Here is a 13,701-nt window from a genome sequence, read left to right on the forward strand (position 1 = left end):
AACCTAGTGTCAATGTCAATTATGCATCTTTCAAGATTACACAGGGCTTGTGTGGCACTAGTTTGATTGGGTGAAAACGATACAAAAATCTGAATATCATCTGCATATAAGTGAAAGTGAACAGAGTGACGTTTAAAAATATCTTGAAGCCCTGTCAAATAAATGGAAAACAAAGTGGGCCCTTTAACAGAGCCCTGGGGGACGCCGCAGACCAGTGGCCTAGATGAAGAGGTAACACCATTGATGAGGACTGACCGTGAATACAATGAGAGATAAGATTTCAGCCATTGTAGGGCCTTGCACTGAACACCTAAACTAGTCAGAGTGTTAATAAGTATGGTGTGGTCTACGGTGTCAAAAGCGGCCGACAGATCTAGGAGTACCATTAATTATTGTATTGTTGTTTTATCCATGTTATCTCTTTTGATTTTATTACTCATCTGCAAAGACATCCATCCAAACCCAGGTCCACACCAGAATACTGTATATTTCACAAATATACGTGGTCTCCAATCCAACTGGGCACCTTTTGAGCTTTCCTTGCTTGGATCCAGACCTCATATCTTCTGTTTATCATTAACCTTCTTAAATAGCAAGATTTATGACGATTTGTTTACTGGGTCTGGTTACACCCTTCGCAGACGTTACCGACCAGATTATTATAGTTGGGTGGAATTATTGTATACTACAGCGTTGCGTTCACTGCTACAAGAATACCTCAATATAAAGGACTGCACCATGAATTAATCTGCCTGAAGAGTAATCTACCTGGTCGCATGGTGTTCATGTTCTGTGTGTATAGACCGACATCTGCTGACGATAGCATATATGATGCCATATTTGACTACATTGACGCTGTCCAAGAGCTCCACCCCAGATTTGAAATAATTGTTTTGAGTGACCTTAATGCTCACCTAAAATAACAAAGAACATTGCCCTAATCGGTGTCACCATCGCTAATCCTTTTACCTGGGCTCTCTACGTCACATGCCTTGCCAAAAAGGTTGAAAAGAGGTTATCTTTATTTTTTTTTTTACAAGTGCACACGTAGTAACCAATAATGCATATAGCATTTTCATTTATTTGAAAACAGGATAAAGGAGCATTGTAGATTAAATGCCTTGCTCACGGGCATAGGTGCCGCGGCCGAGGATCGAACCCCGGACTTTTCAAGTATAGCCAGGCGCCTTAGACCACTCGGCCACGGCACCTCCACGTAAAGAGAAAAGAGGTTATACACCTTGAGCCGCTCAAGAGATCTCCTACCATTCAAGACGAGAGTCACAATTTACAAAGCTTATATTAGGCCCTAAATGGAGTAAGCATGACCGATGGGCTGGAGCTGGTACCAGTGTACTCACACTTTTTGAAAGGTAACAGCAGAAAGCACTCAGCCTCCTGAGAATTGAAGACCCTTCCAAAGTTGGGCTTTATCCACTCGAGCAACGGAGAAATGTTGCATCTCCCTGTACCTTCTACCGTCACCTCTTCCTAAAACCATCCATTGAGTTGTCTGGAACCCCCCCCCCCCCCCCCATTGCCCCAAATGTCATTTTGACGTGCTTTACTCAGATGCCCACCCATACAGAGTCACTGACCCAAAGTCAAATAATTCTTTCCAACAATCTCCATATATTCCAAAGACTCAATCATAGCATTTTTTGTGTATTGTAAAAAAAAACACCCGATACCACATTTTGGGACTACTATACTCATGACTTAGCAGTGATCTAGAGGGTCCATACTAGCTACCTGTATGGTGTCAAACCTTTTTGTGGTGTGGGTTGTACTTGCCGGTTGTGACAGTTGTGAACTAACGTTCTAACCCTGGTGAAATAAAACCAATCAGGCCAAATCTTTCGATGATCGAATGATGGCCATCATTAATTTTATTTGCAGCATGCAGATTCATTAAAAAAAAAGCAAGACGCGATTGCGTGGTTTTCAGTCGGAGGCAAAATAGGTTGTCAACATAAAGTGTATAGATTTTACTTAAAGTTCTTTCACTATGTTTTTTTCTTACCCTTTCTTAAAGGATCGCATACGGTGCGAGTTTAGCGCATTCTACGCAATGCTGTATATTAGGAGCTTGATTCCAAAATGGGCTAATTTTTGACCAACATTGATTTTTTTATACGAATATAATTTTGTATCTTAGACATGAGAATGAAATGCACTTTATCGCAATATGAAGAAACATGGGAAGGTTGGTAAAAATTGATTGCAAATTTGAGTTTTATAGGAGCGCCTTGAGCACCGAACAAGGTGGATATGTGCGCAATATAAATACCCTATATTATTATTATTATTATTATTCAAAAAGTTATGCGATTGATATTTTTTGGTACAAGTTGTGTTTAAAAGTTCACACCATCAGTGCAAATTTTGATAGAAATAACACATTTAAGTATTTTAAGAATACTTTTGAATTTAGCTCTATTTTGGAATACAATATTGAAAAGTCCCCATTCTTAGAAAAAATAAAAAGAGTATATTTTTGTTTCTTTTTTTTTTGTCTTACTTTATTTCTTGATATATAATATTACAAATTTTAATGTGAGGTATTATACCACTTTAAGCACAAATTTTCAAATATAACTTTAGATTTTTTTTAAATCTCATTTTAAATAGATTATTGATTGATATGTATTTATGTTTTTAATGTCAGGGCCATGATGTAAAACAGTTTTTTTTTACTGATCTTGTTACCCTGATTAAGTTTATTTGAATAAAAAATAAATTGTTGAAAATTATACTTACGAGCAGGAGATTGTGGGTTGGTGAATTCCTCCGCTGCCATCTCTTCGTCTAAAACTGATTCTGATGAAGATACAATTTAATTCAAACCAAACTCATATATTTACATACAGTTAATATAATTATCTGTGTCTCTTACAACAATTGTAATGCATCTATAAGGAATTAAATCGTGTATTGATACTTTGGGCAGAACAAAAGTTTCGTATACTAAATTGGGCCATTAATGTTTTATTCAATTGTTCCATATATAAGTAATCAGTCATGTTTGGCTCCAGATACCACCTTCCACATGCACCCACACCCACACCCGCGCGCATATACAGACTCTCTGTGGGTTTAAATTATATATTTGTTTTTGTCCTCTCCAACATGACAATTATTACAATAGATCATACATAATAATGAATGAAAATGTGAATATCTAATTATTCTGGGATGATATTTCTTATTCAAGTAATAAGAACAAACATCACTAAAAGTAATAAATTCAAATATGCATGCTTTTCTTCTTTTTCGATACAAGACGTTCATTCATTTTTAGTTTAATTATGAAAAAAATAATAATTTTACGTAATTTTGGAAAACCTCATGTATTCTACATTGTTTCTTTTCTTTTTAATATTAAAGTTAATAATGTAACTTCAAAATCAGTTAATTCTGTTAAGTTCTTAGACATTGTACTTGATGACATATTTTCTTACAAGGAACACCGCTTTTTGCTATAAAAAGATGTCAAGAAATTAGCTAAATAACGTAAAAATCTTACAAAAAAGAAATTTGCTCATGCTTGATAATGTTTATTACTAACTGATATATATCTAATATATATAACTAACATGTATATATTATGGTAATATCATAGAGGCATGTTGTAGCACTACAAAACTAAATCACATGTACATACTCCAAAAAAGGAATTTTACCTAATTTCTTCTATATACCCAATACTTTACCTTTAGATTAAATACGTTGACAGTTTTTGTTATTCATAAAAATCAAATTACAATTCTAAAATATTACGTCAATCAGAAGATATCACCCCTTACTATAATAAATCTATTTAAATATAACAAAGATTACCATCAATACAAAACTCGTTCCCACTACTAATAGAATTTCATAAATGTGAGAAACTATACATATACAACAGCTTTGGCAACTCTATTATTTAAATATTTTGTGAAAGAAATTGATGACAAGAACAATGGTAGGCGTAGATTAAATCAAGCCTGCCTTTGGAAAAATTGATGATGTCGAAAAATGTCACTGCTGGGAATCGAACCTGGGCCTCAGCTTCGAACGCCGGTGCCTTAACCGCTAGACCACATAGACTGGTTAGTAGCAAGGGCGACCCCAATCCGAGTGACCGTCAGAAAAACAGATTTTCGACACCATACCAATTATAATTTCCCTTGTCGGGTGAAGGTAGGTTTTGAACAATGACAAGCCGCCATGCCCCAGCTGGACCAAAGCTATTGCTTAGATACAGTACATGCACATGTATGAGAGAAATTATACATGTACATCAGCTTTATATATATATATATATATATATATATATATATATATGTGTGTGTGTGTGTACATTATGTATGTATAAAAACGTATATTGGTCTGTGTGGGTTTGTGTGTAATAGAACAAATGTTATTACAACAAAAGGATCTAACAACATTAAAAAGAAATTATTTACATAATGAGATTTCAGGGAAATCTATAGTAGGGTGAAATCATTTGTATGCTAGTAGTTGCTATTATTACCTTGACATCTTTTGCCAGTAAAGCTGAAGGGGCAGTGACACTCGTATCCATCAATGGTCTCTTTACAGGTACCTCCGTGTAGACAAGGGTTAGACAAGCAATCTGAGAGGGATATGCATAATAAAAAAAACATATATTATATGTAAATAGTTCTTGTTGTTCTGCTCTGAAGCGCCTTGAGCATCTAATCAAGATGGAAAGTGCGCTATATAAATCTTATGTATTATCATTATTATTACTAAAAAGGTGGCAGATCTATTAATATTGGCCAAACCAACATTATTTGAGAGGTTCTGTTAATTCTGAAATCTTTGGTCGATAAATACAAGAACTGCTGCTTATTCTAACATCTATTCTTATTTAATAACCATAATATAACCGCGTTCCCCAGCACCACCAACACCACTACCACCATTCAGCGAAAGAAAACAGGAAGAGAAAAGAATTTCATATTATGGATAAGCACTCTTTCTTTTTTTTCTGATAAGACTACAGCTTAACTTTAATTGATTTTTGCTATGAAGGGAATTGTCAGTACAAAAATAAGTGAAAAAGAAAAACTTTAAGTAAAAAATTCTTGTATCGTATGCTAGACGGTCACGACATTACAAATCCCATCTATTATCATTATTACTGTTATTGTTGCACTTAAAGGGCAGTTAAACAATGTCGCCTGGTTTAAACAGACTTTCCCTTTTTGTACTGATTGGGATCATGAACGTGATACGTAAACTTACTGATCAAACATTGCAAGCGCGAAGCGCGAGCTGAAAATTTGTCGAATTCGGATTTGAAGAGGGGCCATCTAAGGCTTTTATGTGGGAATTCACGAACCAAATGATGCGAGCGCGAAGCATGGCTAAAAATCCTGGATATTCATACGAGAAAAGGCAACATTTAAGGACTGTTTTTAGGAGTCCCTGAAGAGCAGACATACATGTATATCAGTATTCCACTAATGCAGAGCTGCAACCTTTAAAATAAAATAGTAATAATCCAGTAGCTCAAAAGTCATAATTTTGACATAATTTTGAAATGTTATCCGATGTGTCATGAGGCTAGACAGTTCAGTTTGGTTTATTTTCATATCTCATAAAATATAAAATACAATATAACGTCCATCAAAAGACACTGAATCATTGATAATAAAACAATGCATCACCGTTATTCATAATAAACAAGACAAATGCTATACAATTGAACGTTCAGATTGAAGACAGATATATCAATTAGATAAGGATATGAAGGGCAAACTATTAAGAAGCAGATCTTGTAATTTATATTTTCCATATAAATACAATTTTAAGTAGTTGCTAACTCGTTTTAATATTAATTAGAGAAAGCGAAATAAAAAATCCTTAAAAAACGAAAGAAGAAAAAGTAAAAAAAAAAAAAAAGACGACAGAAAAACAGAGGGAGGTGGACTGAAAATAGTTCAAAGGATCACTAGGGAGCCGAGGAATTATAAATTTTCAATTTACGTTTAAAAGTATGTATAGAATTGCAATCTTTAAAGTCGGTTAAAAGACCAGACTACCAAAAGCCCTGGTATAGTCTCTTACTAGCGTACAAACGACCAAAAAAAAACAAAAAAAAAAACATTTCTCAGGAAGTTTTTCATTTATGAATCTGAAATTGCTCTCACTTATTCCTGATATATTACGTTTTCGTGTGAAAGGGTTAAAATTAGATATAAGACACATTTCAGGTGGTTTGTAGAAGGAAATCTCACCACAGTTGTCGCCTAGGACTAGAGGCCAATCCTAGGTTTTCCCGTAGAAAGTCATGCAAACGATCATATAAATCACTTCGTTCGCATCCTCCAACTTTATTGGATAACGAATCCAAATCAATCTGCTTACTTTATCTGCAATGCACTCCGTGGGCGCCGCACAGTGGGCCGGGGAAGAACTAAAGTGCGCCAAAAGTCATTTTGGGATTTTTTTTGTAATGCCCAGTTGAAAGACAACACTTTCAAGAATACTTCTGTAAAATATTTCAATTCGAAATGTCCATTTAGGTTGTTAGTCTCCTACTTGAATTCGTAAATTGTACCATTTTGCGAGTTAACGCGAATATGTTGACCAAATTGAAAAAAAAAGCATTACTCAGGAAGGTTTTCCTTTATGAATCTTAAATTGATCTGAAATTGCTCTCATTTAATCCTAATGTATTACGTTTTTGTGTGAAAGGGTTAAAATAAAAAATAAGAAAATTTCCATGATCCATGATTTTTTACATTTACATTAGAAACGTTACGATTTCCATGTATTTTCATCTAAATTCTATTCCCACATTTTTCCTTATATCTAAGCTTTAAGTTAATACCAGATTCAGCTGCCCGTTTTTGCCCGTTTTCTAATTAGAGCCGATTTTACTTGACAAATCACCCCCAAAATACGGCCATTTGTATACCACGCAGTCATCTGTCATCGCAGCACACCGCATGAGGGCGCACGGGATCATTCATTTGCCCGGCGAGGTCGATTGACCGTCGATTCCATAAAAATCACATGTAGTCTTAGGCATGAAATATACAAAATTAAGATAAATAGTGTATAATTTCAAGGGCTAACCAGTGTTCATCCCTCTTGCCAAGATAAATGTATATAGTAAGCAATCCTTACTCCGTAAAGAGTAAGGATTGCTTTTTAATTGGTGATTTTAATTTTTTTTCTTTTTTTTTTCATTCAGTTTTTATTGATCGATAAAATGATTACATAAATATCATAATATAATCGAAGTCAAACAATAAAAAACAGAACAAAACAATAACATAATCACAATGAATCAGAACAAAGCAGTATTACATGGAATAAAGGAGCTCAGCTAGAAAACAAGTACATCTAATATACAAGCAGTTTCTTACACAAGTACATTGTACATCAGAACACATATTTCCACTTCCTAAAGTGAAGTGCAAGAGTACCTTTCTTTTTGGCAATGCGATATTCTGTTTCCTTACAAGTTTTCAAATAGACTTTAAAACCCTGAAATGAAGGAATGTTATTTTTGAATTTACACAAGTAAATATACTATTTGAAGATCAGGAAAATATAAGTGATAAATTTGTCATCTTTAACTCCAAAAATATTTTCAAAGGGGGACAGATTAAAAACCTTCTTGGTATGTCGAGAAATTTCAAGAACTATTTCGTTCCAAATGATTTTCACAATGTTACAATCAATAAATACATGGATAATGATTTCTGAAAGGGAGTGACAGAATGTACAATTCGGAGAATCCTTCCTTTTAATTTTATGTAAGAAGTCGTTTAAGGAGATGGCTTTATGAAAGAGTTTAAAATAGAAAGAACGTATACGCGAGTCAATTGAACTTTTGAAATTTCTCAAATGAATCTTATCCCACTCTTCAGAGTCTGGAGACAAAGACAGTTCTTCCAAGAAGTCAGTGCGTTTTGTTGAAATAAAAATCCCGAGCAAAATAGGGTAAACATACTTTGGGACCTTCTTTGCTTGACATAGTTTACTATTTCATTAACAATTTCTTTATGGTCCCAATCTGACATAAGTAACCAAGTTTTCGGAATATTTTTCATTAGAAAGTTGAAGTTTTTCCTTCCCCTTGGAGAAATGTCAAAATCAAGAATTAGTTCTTCAAAAAGTTTGCTTCCTGGGAGTGGGGGTTCAATAAATCGCTAACAAAAATTATTCCGCAATCAAACCACTCTTGGTTAAAAAAATATTGTTTTGTCTTGGATCTAATGTTTTTGTTATACCATAAACATTGACATGACCCCATATGTGAAAATACTGTATTAAACTCCTTATTCACTGCTTCCTCCCTGTAAATATACCATGTTCTAATACACTCTGACAGTTGAGAACAACGAAGACTTTTCAAAATGGAATCAGGAGCATGGGATTTCCACAAAATATCTTTGTTTTGATTAAAGTTTTCTAGTACTGACAATTCAATTGTCTTCCACAGACTAACATATTCTTTATCAAGAAGAAGTTTCACCCATGCCATTTTCTGAGACAAAGCAAAAACATAAGGGTCAACCATTCTCAAACCACCTGAACAATAATCATTATAAAAACATTTTCTTTTTATCCTATCTCTCCCACCACTCCAAATAAACTTAAAGAAAATCCTTTCTAACTCCTTAAATAGCTTGGTTGGAGTTTGTATACATAGAACGGAACAGAGATACAGTAGCTGAGGTAATAATAAAGTTTTAACGACACAAACTTTACCAACTAAGGATAAATTTCTACATCGCCAACAGTTAAGGGCTTGCCTCTATAGACTTCAGTTTGGGTTTATAATTAAGATCAAACATTTTCTTGGTATCTAATGAAAAAACAATTCCAAGAGTTTTGAATGTATCGGTTTTCCAATTAAGACCGTTATCAGAATAGGGATTCACTTGTGAGCCCCTTTTAGCCCCCAACCAAACAGCCTCAGAATTAGATATATTAAGTTTGCAACCAGAACAAGCTGCAAATTTCTTAAGCAAATCAAAAATATTGTTAAAAGGGTCAAGTGAACCATCAAGAAAGCAGGTAGAATCATCAGCTAATAAGGATATTTTTACCTCTTGACCTTCTACAGGGATCCCCTTTATGTTTACATCTTGTCTTACACTAAGAGCCATTGTTTCAATAACTAATAAAAGCAAATAGGGGGAGATCGGACACCCTTGGAAAATTCCTCTTTCCAATCATAACAGCTTTGAAAAAAAACCATTATTAGCAACATAACTCTTGCGCTTACAATATAGAGTTTTGATCCAACCAACGAACTTATCCCCAAAGTTAAAATTTTTAAAACTTTCAACAAAAATTCATGATCCACACTATCAAATGCTTTCTGAATGTCTAATAAAAGAATGGCACCTGGAATGTCATGAAGTTCTGTGTATTCTATCAAATCCATAATCAACCTTATATTGTTCCCAATATTTCGACCCTTTAAAAAGCCAGACTGGTCTGGGTGAATAAGATCATTGAGGCATTTCTTTAGTCTGTTTGCCAGTGTTTTTGCTAAAATCTTATAATCCACAGTTAACAATGATATGGGTCTATAATTTTTCAAATAAAACTCGTCCTTGTCTTTCTTGGGAAGTAAAGTAATAATACCATTTCTTTGTGATGTAGACAAAAAGCCATTTTCTAAAGAAAAATTGAATGAATCCAATAACAGATCAGAGATATCTTTCCAAAAAACAATGTAAAACTCTACTGGTAAACCATCATACCATGGGGTTTTGTTATGCTTCATAGAGGTGATTGTCTCATATAATTCTTTTTTAGTAAGAGGATGCTCCAAAAATAATTTGTCATTATCTTTTAACTTTGGTGTTTCAAAAGACTCCAAGAAGGTGTCTGTACTGTAAAATTTTTGTGTATCTTGTTTTCTATACAAGTTTTGATAAAAATTATGAATTTCATCTAATATGGATTGGGGATTTGAAATTATTTCATCATCAACATCTTTGATTCTATGAATGGATTTTTTCTCACCGTGTCTTTTCTCTAAATTGCAAAAATATTTGGAGCTTTTTTCTCCTTCTTCTACCCAGCGCATTTTTTGATTGAACAATTAAGCCTTGAGTTTCATATTCTAATATCTTGTCCAAATCACTATGCAAACTTTATAGGTGCTCAATATGAATCACATTATATGGGTCATTGTTTATTTGCATTTTTAAATTGTCTATTTCTTTAAACAATTTATCTTTGGCAGCTTTCCTCTCTCTCTTTTTTCTGGAACTATACTCTATACAAGTACCTGTTATTGTACATTTGAGGGCATCCCACATAATATGTGGGTTGCACATACTGTTACAATTATCTGTTTTAAAAATAATTTATCCTCTCTTTCATTGTTTTTACAAAATCAGCATCATTATGCAAATAATTACAGTTGAGTTTCCAAAACCCGGGTCCTTTCTGAGGTTGAGCATCTTCAAAGTTCAAGGTAACTACAGAGTGATCCGATTGGATCCCAGGAATTATTTTTGATTGTAAGCAATTGTTAACAAAATTTTCCGAAACAAGAATAAAATCTAATCTGGAGAGAACCTTTGGGTTAATTTGATGCCTAGTGTATTGTTTTAAATATGGATGAAAGTTTCTCCAAATATCACGTAAATTGTATTCTTCCATCAATATTTGAATAATTTCACTAGCTTTTTCATTAGCATGTCTTTGTCTACCACCTCGGTAATCCAGAGGACCCAACACTGCATTGAAATCACCAGCACAGATTAATGAAGTATAATTAAACTGCTCTATTTTAGCAAAAACATCTAGAAAAAGATATGGATCATCATTATTGGGGCCGTAGATATTTGCAAGTAAAAGAGATAAACCATTTATTGTTACATAATAAATCAAAAATCTTCAATTTGGATCAGCGAACGAGGAGTGAATTAGCACCGAAACATGATTACGAATCAAAATAGCGACACCACGACTATTGGAAGTATGGCTTGAGAACCAAGCATGTTCCCCCCACTGCTGTTTCCAAAATGTTTCGTCTTCTGGGGAGGAATGTATCGCCTGAAGAAAAATAACATCACTGTCAATTGACCTCAAGTAATGAAATATTTTTCTTCTTTTTACATAATCTTGGATACCCCGAAAGTTAAATGTACTAAGCTTTAATGACATAAATGTAATTATACAATATCACTGGTTCCATACCACTCTTTGAAGTATCTGCATTGCACGATAAATTGAAAAAAAAACCTGTAAAAGACACATGACTGCTTGCCACCATGTAAAATCATAAGATACCATATCTAGCAAATAAGAGCTTGTATACAAACAAAGTGAGCAATTGACTGCTTTGAATTTAAACATGTTACAAATAGGGGAGGGGGGGGGGGGGACAACAACAACAAATTAGGTAAAATCGATAGCAGGGTGCAAATGGCACCAAGAATAGTGGCCAGTGACTTCAAATTAATCTCAGCCCTGGTCCAAAGGTGCATACGACGAGAAATATGACACAGCTTTGAGCAAAATCCACCGTATAACCACAAAAAACAAACAAGATGGTCTCTCTGAAACACATAAATCATGAGCTACAAAGGGACATAATAAGAGACACACAATATATTATCGGCAAAAGTTAGTAGCCAATGCAGAAATTAAAACACTCGTACATGTACATGTATGGTTTACAATTAAATCGGATTAACAAAGTCAATATATAAAAAATGTTCACAAATGCCTAGAGTAGCCCGGGGGAAAAAGCATCTCTTGGGAACACACTGTAAACAAAAAAAGAAAACTCCTCAGTTCCCCATCACAAACAAGAGTAAAACCAAGGGGTAGTAACTTGAAAATATATCAAAGTGTACACTAAAACATGTGCACATTATTTTCAAAAGATATGAAAAAGACATTACCTTATAAATAATGTGATAAAAATGTCACTATAGCAGGGAGAAAAAAAAAATTAGCATTAAGCTTCACTGATACACGTAGTACCTATTCATGTGATAAAGAAGTATCTGTAAAGGTAAGTATCTGTACAGGAAAACTTCTAAAAATATATCAATTCAACAATAATGTTCACTCCTGTGCACATGTAGATGAGAGATAATCAGTATGGAAAATAAGTTAAACAGTTAAACAGCCTGTAGTCAAAGACATAAACCAATAAGACGAGCCATAACAACTGCTGTTCTCACTCTAGCTGTTAAAAGGTAAAAAAATATTAAATATCATATAAGATTAAACAATTTCAGAGTCCATAACTATCACTTAAAAAACATAACGCATGTACATTCAGTTTAACCTTTATATATGTAGAACTACGTGGAAGAGTATTCATAAGTTCCATGGGTAGATGTTTTCATTTGAAAAAAGACATTCTGTAACACATTAGGATCAATCTGCTGAAAAGACTTTCCCAGTGGTTGGGTCTCTGTACCGAATTTTATCTGGGTATGCGAAAAAAGGCTTTTTTCCTTCTGATCGTAGATGCTTGAACTTCTCCTGCTTCTTCTGGCGCTGAAGGACTCTTTTTGATAGGTCCTCAGCAACGAAGACCTTTCGATCCCGATATTTGCAATTGGACTCCTTCAGCTTCTTCACACACGCTTTCCTCACCCGTTCCTTGGTTGTGAAGGAAGAAAAAGCAATGTGGATTCTTCTCGGCTGCCTAGAACTGGTCTCAGATCGATATGTGGGGGGTACGGTGACACCTTTCTATCTGCGAACAATCATCCTCCGAGACATCGGTATGTTGTAAGAAATCGGTGACAGTTTTCAAACAATCTTCATGATCTTGGTTTGGATGTTCAGGAATCCCAAACAGAACAATGTTCTTTCTCCTTCCCCTATTCTCTAGGTCATCCAATTTGGCAATGAGCACCTCCTTCTCCTTCTCTAACTGCTTGACAGAATCCTTCAGGGACCCCATATCAAACTCAATGCTCTTGACTCTTTCATCATGATCAGACACCTTTAACGAAATGTCACTCAATTTTTTATCCAACAAAGCTTCAATGCGCGAGTCAAATCTTGATTCAAAGTCATTAAAAAAGGTGACAAACCAAGTAGGAGGAGCATCTGTGGATTCTAAACCAAGAGAACGCCTGGCGCTAGTGTTACTTGAAGCCAAATGCGTAGCCGAATCATTTCTGTACTGACCTTTGAGAACAGCGTCTGCGTTCGTTTCCATACGGCTTTGGGAAGCGGTGGGACTAGAGTCAACAATTTTCGGCTTCTTGGGGAGCGGGGACGATTTGTTTGGAGTGTTTTCCAGCTGACGTGTACTCTTTGAAGGATCCATTGTTATATACGGATAGTGTATACCATATCAAAAGTACATTATGTGATTCGATCACAAATCCACACGGTGAAATGTTGCTTCAAAGCAAGGGACACAAAAATTACATCTTGAAAGACATTGTACGAACAGCCAGGTTCACCAAAATACTTACTGATGGCCTTAATTGGTGATTTTAATGCTAATCTACTGATATATGATTATGATTCCTTTGTTCAGGATTTCTATGGAACATTCCTTACGTCATCATTTATTCCACTTATATCTAAACCAAATCGTATCTCGGAACACTCTTTCACTCTTATAGACAACATATTTACCAATATGCATCCTTTTCCACAAGCAGGAGTGGTCATCTCTGATATCACGGATCACTTCCCAATATTTGCAAATTTCCCTATTCTACAACA

The sequence above is a fragment of the Lytechinus pictus genome, chromosome 11, assembly GCF_037042905.1.
Source record: "Lytechinus pictus isolate F3 Inbred chromosome 11, Lp3.0, whole genome shotgun sequence".
In the NCBI taxonomy this organism is placed as follows: domain Eukaryota; kingdom Metazoa; phylum Echinodermata; class Echinoidea; order Temnopleuroida; family Toxopneustidae; genus Lytechinus; species Lytechinus pictus.